This window comes from Peromyscus eremicus, chromosome 8a, assembly GCF_949786415.1.
Source record: "Peromyscus eremicus chromosome 8a, PerEre_H2_v1, whole genome shotgun sequence".
NCBI lineage: Eukaryota > Metazoa > Chordata > Mammalia > Rodentia > Cricetidae > Peromyscus > Peromyscus eremicus.
In genome coordinates this window covers 89,087,438-89,095,953 of record NC_081423.1, presented here as the reverse complement: position 1 = coordinate 89,095,953, position 8,516 = coordinate 89,087,438, and positions in this window count along the sequence as shown.

Genomic DNA, 8,516 nt, shown 5'->3' with positions numbered 1-8,516 from the left:
GGTGATGAAATGTAACTACCCTAGACAAGAACATGAATTACAGAGGAAGGGCCACTTGATTTTTAATTGCTTTTAAATGTTAGTTGCAGTCAAGGTACTAAATTTAGGAATTTAAATAAGAGTTTCGTAAGAACATGTGGAGACAGTGACTGATAGGCTGAGTTCTTCAAAGCAAGGATTGTGCCTCCCCCTTCCACACGCAAAGCACGAGACTGTAGCTACACCACAGGTGTACAGCCATCGGCGGTCAGGGCTAGATGGTCTCGGTCTAGTTTGCTTCTCTGTCGCTGTGATGAAACACTGACCAGGGCTGGGGGGGCGGGGGGCTCAGTGGTTTAAGAATTTAGTGTCACTTCAGGCATGCTCTCTGCTCACCTCCAAGGGCACTGCAGTTCAAGTGCAGACACACACAGAACTGTGTATTATAAAAGAAAAGTAAACTATTAAAGAAAAAAGACATTCCAACTAAAAGCAACTTCGGAAAGGAAAGGGCTTCCTTCATCTTATAGGTGACAGTCTCACTGAGGGAAGTCCAGACAGGAACCCTGGAGACCCTCATGCTGGCTCATGCTTAGCTAACCTTGTGTAGGCCAGGAGCACCCACCTTGGGCATGGTGGCATGCCTAATGGGCTGGTCCCTCCTCCATCAACTAAAAAATCAAGACAGCCCCTGGCAGGTGCCTCCAGGCCGACCTGATGTAAACAGTTCCTTGGCTCATCGGTCCTTCCTGTCAGAGTACTGGGTTCTGCCAGGCTGACAGCTAAAGCTTACTGGCACAGACTGGAGTAGTAACTGGGGGTCTGCAGTAAACCATCTGTTCACATGCAGGCAGTGTGTTTTGTGCCTCTACACTTTCAATAATTAGTCACATTTTTATGTCTTTATTAGCATAAAATAATGGGTTGAACTGTAATAGACTTATTTTTTGTAACTTTCAAGAAATTTCTTCCATGATTTTTTTTTTAAATGTGTTGGGGGGGGAGGGTACATGTCACAGTGCATGTATGGAAGTCCATACTAGGAGTCTGTTCTCATTCCACCTTGAGTTTCAGGGTCCCGCCTAGATCATCACACTTGTGTAGTGAGTGCCTTTACCTATTTGGCCATTTCATTGACCTACTTTTTCTACTTTTCAAGACAGGATTTCTCTTTGTCATCCTGGCTGTCCTGGAACTCACTCTGTAGACCAGGCTGGCCTCGAACTCACAGACATCCACCTGCCTCTGCCTTCTGAGTGCTGGGATTAAAGGCGTGCTCCACCACCACCTGGCTGCAACTTAGGTTTTAAACTGTAGTGATATTTTGTTATACTCTACTTCGATACAGGAGCTCTTGCTCAGATAACTCCACCCACAATTAAAATGGCTCTTTCTGCATCAATTAACGTGATCTGGGTGATCTCACACAGGCAAGCCCACAAGTTAGTCCCAGGGGGATTCTAGGGGGATGGTTCTAGGTCCTGTCTAATTGACAACAGAGAACATCACATGGCATGAGTATGCTTCTACTGTGACCCAGATTGAATTTGGTCATTGTCTTAATTAGGGTTTCTATGGCTATAAAGAGACACCATGACCATGGCAACTCTTATAAAATTAATTGAGGTGGCAGGGAACAATTTCAGAGGTTTAGTCCATTATTATGAAGGGGAGCATGGTGGTGTGCAGGCAGACATGCTAGAGAAAAAGCTACTACATGTTGATATGCAGGCAATAGGAAGTAGACTGTCTCACTAGCCATAGCTTGAGCATATATGAGACCTCAAAGCCCTCTTCCACAGTGACACACTTCCTCCAATAAGACCACACCTACTCCAACAAGGCCACACCTCCTCATAGTGCCACTCCCTTTGGGGGCCATTTTCTTTCAAACCCCCACAGTCACCCTGTGGTAATTCAGGTCTCCCTTTTCTGTCTTTGAAATATTATGAGCCTCATATTTATACTGGAGACTATAACTAAATGTTCCAAGTTTAGCACACTGTGACCTGTAGGCTACTTATATTTTTTTTTAAAGATTAAGGAATTAGACCTACATAGACATGCCTCTTTTTGTTGTGTTTGGATTTTGTTGTTTGTTTTCACAGGGTTTCTCTGTATAGCCCTGGCTGTCCTAGAACTCACTTTGTAGACCAGGCTGGCCTCACACTCAGAGATCTGCCTGCCTCTGCCTTCAGAGTGCTGGGATTAAAGGCACACTGCCCAGTTTCACTGAGCTGATTTTGATCATGGTGTTTACCATAGTTACAGCAGGAAAGAAGGACATGTGGTTTGAAAGAGAAATAGAGGCACTAGAAAGGGAAAGCACTCCCCAAAAGGAAAGTGGGCTAGTGAGCCGAAGAAAGGTCCCAAAAGCACTGTTTTTGTTTTAAGATAAAGTCTTATTCTGTAGCCTAGGCTGCCCTTGAACTCTAAGCAATCCTCCTGCTTCTGCCTCACAAGCATGGGATTACAAATGTATGCCACCATGCCCAGATTCTTTGGAATTTCTTTACTTTGCACCCCTACTCACCACTCCCAGTCTTTTTTAAGTTTAAGTGTTTTGTTTTTTTAAGGAATTATTGAAAATTCACTTTTAATTAATTTTTATTATTTATTTCTATATGTATGAATGTTTTGCCTTCATGTATGTCTATGCACCATATATGTGTGCCTGGTGCCTATGGAATCCAGAAGAGGGTGTTGGATCCCCTTGACTGGAGTTAGAGGGGTATGAGCTAACATGTGGCTGCTGGGAACCAAACCTGGCTCTTAACTGCTGAGCCATCTCTCTAGCCCCATAAGTGTGACTTTTAAGTCATTTTCTTTACTAAAAAATTAGGCAAAATAGCCAGAATGTGGTGGCACACGCCTTTAATCTCAGCACTCGGGAGGCAGAGGCAGGCGGATTTCTGTGAGTCTCGAAAACAAAACAAAACAAACAAACAAAAAAAAAACAACTTACTGTCTTAACTATTTTTTTTTTTTTTTTTTTTTTTTTGGTTTTTCGAGACAAGGTTTCTCTGTGTAGCTTTGCGCCTTTCCTGGAACTCACTTGGTAGCCCAGGCTGGCCTCGAACTCACAGAGATCCTCCTGGCTCTGCCTCCCGAGTGCTGGGATTAAAGGCGTGCGCCACCACCGCCCGGCGATTTTTATATTTTATATAATTTCTAAAACAGTGCTTGTATAAAAATTCACACGAAGTTGCTAGAAACCATACAATTTCCAAAAATGACCTGGTTTGTGTTGCATTCAATTTTCTAATAACAGGCAGACAGGATGTGGTATCTCATTCTCTTTGGTAAAACTATCCTCGTTTTTATTTGCTCCTCACAGTAGTAACTCGGACATCCACTTTGTGCAAGGTCTGCTCGTGCGGGGATTTCAGACATTAAGTCTGGATCTACGAGAGGCAAGGACTTCCCACAGCAGTACCAGCCCCTGGGCCCTCACCCCCACTTCAGAATGACCCAGTGACCTCCAACCAAAGTTTTTGAGCCAGAGTCTCACTGTGCATCCATGTCTGGTCTGGAACTCACTTTGTAAACCAGGCTAGTCTCGAACTCACAGAGCTCTGCCTGCCTCTGCCCTCCAGGGACCAAAGGTGTACAGCAGCACCACACCCTGCCTCTTGTCAGTCTTTCACACCCATATCACCTGAATCCATCTGACAGTGACACAATTCCACTGGAGCTTCGGGGAAGTGAGGTTCTGACCCAGCCCTGTGGACACATCCCTTCCTGCTGGTCCTAGAAACCAGAAGCCTCCAGCTAACAGGGATTTGATCTTAAAGTCCCAGTCTGCACCGCCTTCCCTGGAAACCCATTCTGCCCACAGATGGTTTGGGTGCACCTGCTAGTCTGACTGGATTCTAATGTCTTGTTTGCTAAAGCAGTTTCTCTGCTAGTTCAGTGTGTCCTTCCTGGCTACCGATCTCTGACCTATCACCTTCATCAACTGGGCCCTAACCCTTAGGCATAGCCAGTGCCCTTCAGATGCCCAGTTCAGGCTCCAGATCTCTCTTCTGCTATCCTCAGGGAAACTGTGACCAGTCTCAGAGGTACTAGATTAGCTCAAAATAAAGACTCCATTATGGCCAAGTAAGATGGCGCACACCTTTAACCCTAGCACTCAGGAGGCAGACGCATATATATATATATATATATATATATATATATATATATATATATATATGCAAGACTAACCCAGGCAGTGGTGGCATATGCCTGTAATTCCAGCGCTCTGAAGGCAGATGGATCTCTGAATTTGAGGATAGTCTGGTCTACAAAGTGGGTTCCAGGACAGCCAGGGCCACACAGAGAAACCCTGTCTTGAAAAACCACCACCACAACAAAAGCAAGACTAGGTAGTTACAGTAGCACACCTTTAATCCCAGCACTCGGGAGGCAGAGGCAGGTAGATCTCTGAGTTCTAGCCTAGTTTGGTCTACACGGAGGGTTCCAGACCAGCCAGGGCTAGTTGATGAGATCCTGCCTCAGAAAAAAATAAATACAGGGCAAGACTGAGCACCTGGGAAGGTAGGTCAGTTGTTGAGACGATTGCCTTGTAAACATAAGGACTTGAGTTTGGATCCCAGCACCAAAAAAGAAAAAAAGATATGGTCGGGCATGTTTGTAGTCTCAGGGCTGGGATGAGATGCTTGGGGCTCACTGGCTAACAAGCAAGTTGGCGATTATTTGGCATGCTTCATCCCTATCAGAGACCCTGACTCAAAAACCAACCAACCAACCGAGAAACAAAACAAACAAACAAAACCTAAAGTGACACCCAAGGTTGTCCTTGGGCCAGCCTGCATATGTGTCCTCACTCATGTGCATGTGTACCTTTACATACATGTATGCTCACATACACAGATCAAGATTGGCCGGCTGTGACAGCTCATGCTTGTCATCCCAGAAGCACTTGGGAGGCCGAGAGAGGAGAGTGACTATGAATTTGAGGCCAGCCTGGGCTACAGAGTGAAAGACCTTGTCTCCAAAAAATAGGAGGAGGAGGAGGAGGAGGAGGAGGAGGAGGAGGAGGAGGAGGAGAAATAAACGTCGATGGGTTTCAGACCTCCAGATCACAGGGCCACCTACAGGTCAGGATGATCCTTGGTGGCAGGCTGAGCAGTGTCCTGCTCCATCACACCTGCTCTGTGTGCAGGTTCCCAAGCCAGGTGCTCATGGCTGTTTGTGTGGAGAACAATCTCAGGCACTCTTTACTGTAGGGTGGGCTTGGGCTCCTGCCCACTGCATCAATGATGACGGCTGTGGAGAATGGCTCAGACCAGGCCTGGTCAATTCAGCATGGATGCAAAGATCAGTAACTGGACTCAGTGGGTTACCAAAAAAAAAAAAAAAAGGGGGGGGGGAGGACATGATGTTGGGAGAAGATGTGTTGGGAAGGTAGAGCTAGGGGTAGATAGGGTCGAGATACATTGTGTATGAAGTTGTTAAAGAATAAATAAAATATGGTTTTGTTTTGTGTTTTGTTTTTGAGACAGAGTTTCTCTGTGTAGCCCTGGCTGTCCTGGATCTCACTCTGTACAACAGGCTGGCCTCAAACCCGGAGATCTTCCTGCCTCTGCCTCCTGAGTGCTGGGATTAAAGGTGTGCACCACCACTTGCCCAACTCTTCAATACCTTCTTAGAAATAGCTTTTATTAGTCTGGTGGTGGTGGTACATGCCTTTAATCGCAGCACTTGGAAGGTAGAGTTAGGCAGCTCTCCAAGTTCAAGGCCATCCTGGTCTACAGAGAGCTCCAGGACAGCCAGGGCTACACAGAGAAACCCTGTCTTTAAAATAATAATTAAAAAAAAAAAAGGCATTGAAGGCTGTGCAGAGGTGAGCTGAGTCCAGAGTGACGCTGTGGCTGTACTCCTCTCCTCGAAGGCCACACTAGTGACTAGCCATTCTGTCTTTACCACTAAGTCACTGGAGTTAGCCATCACAAGCTCTCTATCAAAAGCTGTTGGGTCCAGCCCCTCGATAGCCTTCTCCAGAGTCCCAGAAGAGACGCTACTGGTGGGGGGTTAATCTGAGGGTTTCTCGAATAAATCTATGCACACGGAACTCTTTAGTCCATACGCTTCATTCGTCTGAGTCAGTTTCCTCTCTTCACAGCTTCTTTTCTGCTCCCTTATTTAGCTCCTTTCTCACCTGATTTCTCTCTAGATTTCTTTACTGTTCCCTCTAAGTTCTATCTTAATTCCTTCACCTAGTTCTGCCCCATCCAGGTTCTCATCCATCTAGTTCTTTCCCATCTCAGCTCCTCTCCCATCTCCTTCTTCCTCACCTTGTTCTTCCCCACCTGGCTCTTCCTCATCTTCCATCTCGTCCTTCTTGTTTTCTCTTCTAGCCCTCCAGTGTAGTTCTCTTCAAATCTAGCTCTTCCCCACCTCAGTTCATTCCTCCAGTCCTTACCCATCTAATTCTTCCATTCTCTTTTTTTCTTCTCTGTCTCATCCTTGCTCTGAAAATAAAACTGCCTTTTATCCCTTTGGCCCTTATCTCTCCAAGCTATCTCTGCTCCCGCCATTTCTGACAGGGTGGGGGAAGTGTGCTCAGTCGCTAGGCAACTTGGTTAGGCAACTTCCGTCACAGCTAGATGTACCTGTAAGTAGGAACCCTTTAGTTCTGAGTTAATTGTTAAGGGTGGATCTAAAACTAGAGATAAGACTTTGGAAAAGAGAAAGTTAAGCTCAATTAGCACATCTGCCAGGCCTTCTCAAATAGTCTGGATGCTTAAGTCTGTTCTTAGAGAATCTGTGAGGTATCTCAGATAAGATACTTTCGTCCATCTGGGGATGGTCCTGGCCGGATGCTACTAATGACGATAATTACAGAAAGGCCTGATCCTGGATACATTACTGCACAGAAGGTTATCTAAATATTCCATTAGTAGGGGGGATATTGTGCTCGGTGAATGATGGAAAAGCTACAATAGCACATGAGAAATTTATAACAGGAAATGGCTAATAATCAGAAGCCAATATCACCAAGACTCCTTGAGCCTTGGCCTCAACCTCTGGAAGAGTTCTTAACTCCTCCAGGTATAACTTTGTCGTATCAGCTGAATTCCTACTTCATGTATTTTTTTGGCCTGCAGCAGCTATGGACATCAAGTTATGTAGAAGTCACTTGGATGGGACTTCTTGAGAGACTAGCAGGGAAAGCTAGCCTTAAGGATGGAAGACTAGGCTTGGGGGAGGCCAAGGAAAAGTTAGAAATGAAAAGAATTGTCGCCAGAGACTGAGACTGTAGCTTGATCGGTAAAGAACTTTCCTGGCATGCACAGGGCCCTAGTTCAAAACCCAGTACTTCACAAACCTGGTATGATGGTGCACACCTGTAATCCCATTGGGAAAGTGGAGGCAGAAGGGTGAGAAGTTCAAGGTCATCTTCAGCTACAAAGTAATTTGATCAAAACAAAACAAAACAAAACCCCAAAAAAAAAACAAAACCCCACCGTATATATAGTGAGGTATACCAGTAGTCCCAACACTCAGGAAGCTGAGGTTGGAGAGTCATCTGAGCTCAGGAATTTTGAAATCAGCCTGAGTAGCAAGACTTCATCTCAAAAAATGAGAAAAGAGGGCTGGAGATGGCTCAGAGGTTAAGAGCACTGGCTGCTCTTCCAGAGGCCCTGAGTTCAATTCCCAGCAACCACATGGTGGCTCAAAATCATCTATAATGGGATCTGATGCCCTCTTCTGTCATGCAGGCATACATGCAGACAGAACACTTGTGTATATAACAAATAATAAATCTTTTTCAAAAATGACAAAAGAAAACAATTTATTCCTGAAATACAACACAATAAGGCTATTACATAAGAAATCTATCTTTCTCTTAAGATCTCTTGGAATGAGCAAGGTGAAATATTAAGGGATGGAGTACAATAATCCTTTTAAAGTACTTATAATGTATTTGCTTACGTAGAGTCATAATCCTGCTATACAGCCCAGTCTGGCTTCAAGCTCCTCATACTCCTGTGTCTACCACGGTCTCCCGGCCACCACTACAGAGCTAGGAACACAGACCTGTACTGCCACATCCAGCCTGCCCAGATTCTTAATCCCCAAGAAGTCCTTGATTATAGAATGAATGGGGGGAGAGATTTCCCAGTCCCAAAGCATAGCTCTGCCCTGAAGTTTTTGGACACTGCCTGAAGTAAGGGCAGCCCTTAGAAAATTGCACTTCTAAAGATTGTCCTGAAGGTGGCGCCCCTGCTGCTGAACTGGAAAAGCTGGACTAATCTGGAAAAAGAAATTGGATGTCCCCCAGGGAAAGTGGGGGTGTCACAGTTTAGACAGGTGGACTGGACTCTTTCATCAGCCCCTGGAAGAAAGCGGAACATTGCCCACACCTAACAGCACTGTCAGCCCCTCAAAGGGCTCAAAAATCCCCTTAAAATTTATTTTAAATCCTCATTGCCTCAGATCCAAAACAACATTGGTTTAAATACTATACTCCAGTCCCATGTAGTGCTGCAGACCAGTAATCCCCAGCACTGAGATGTGGAGACATGAGA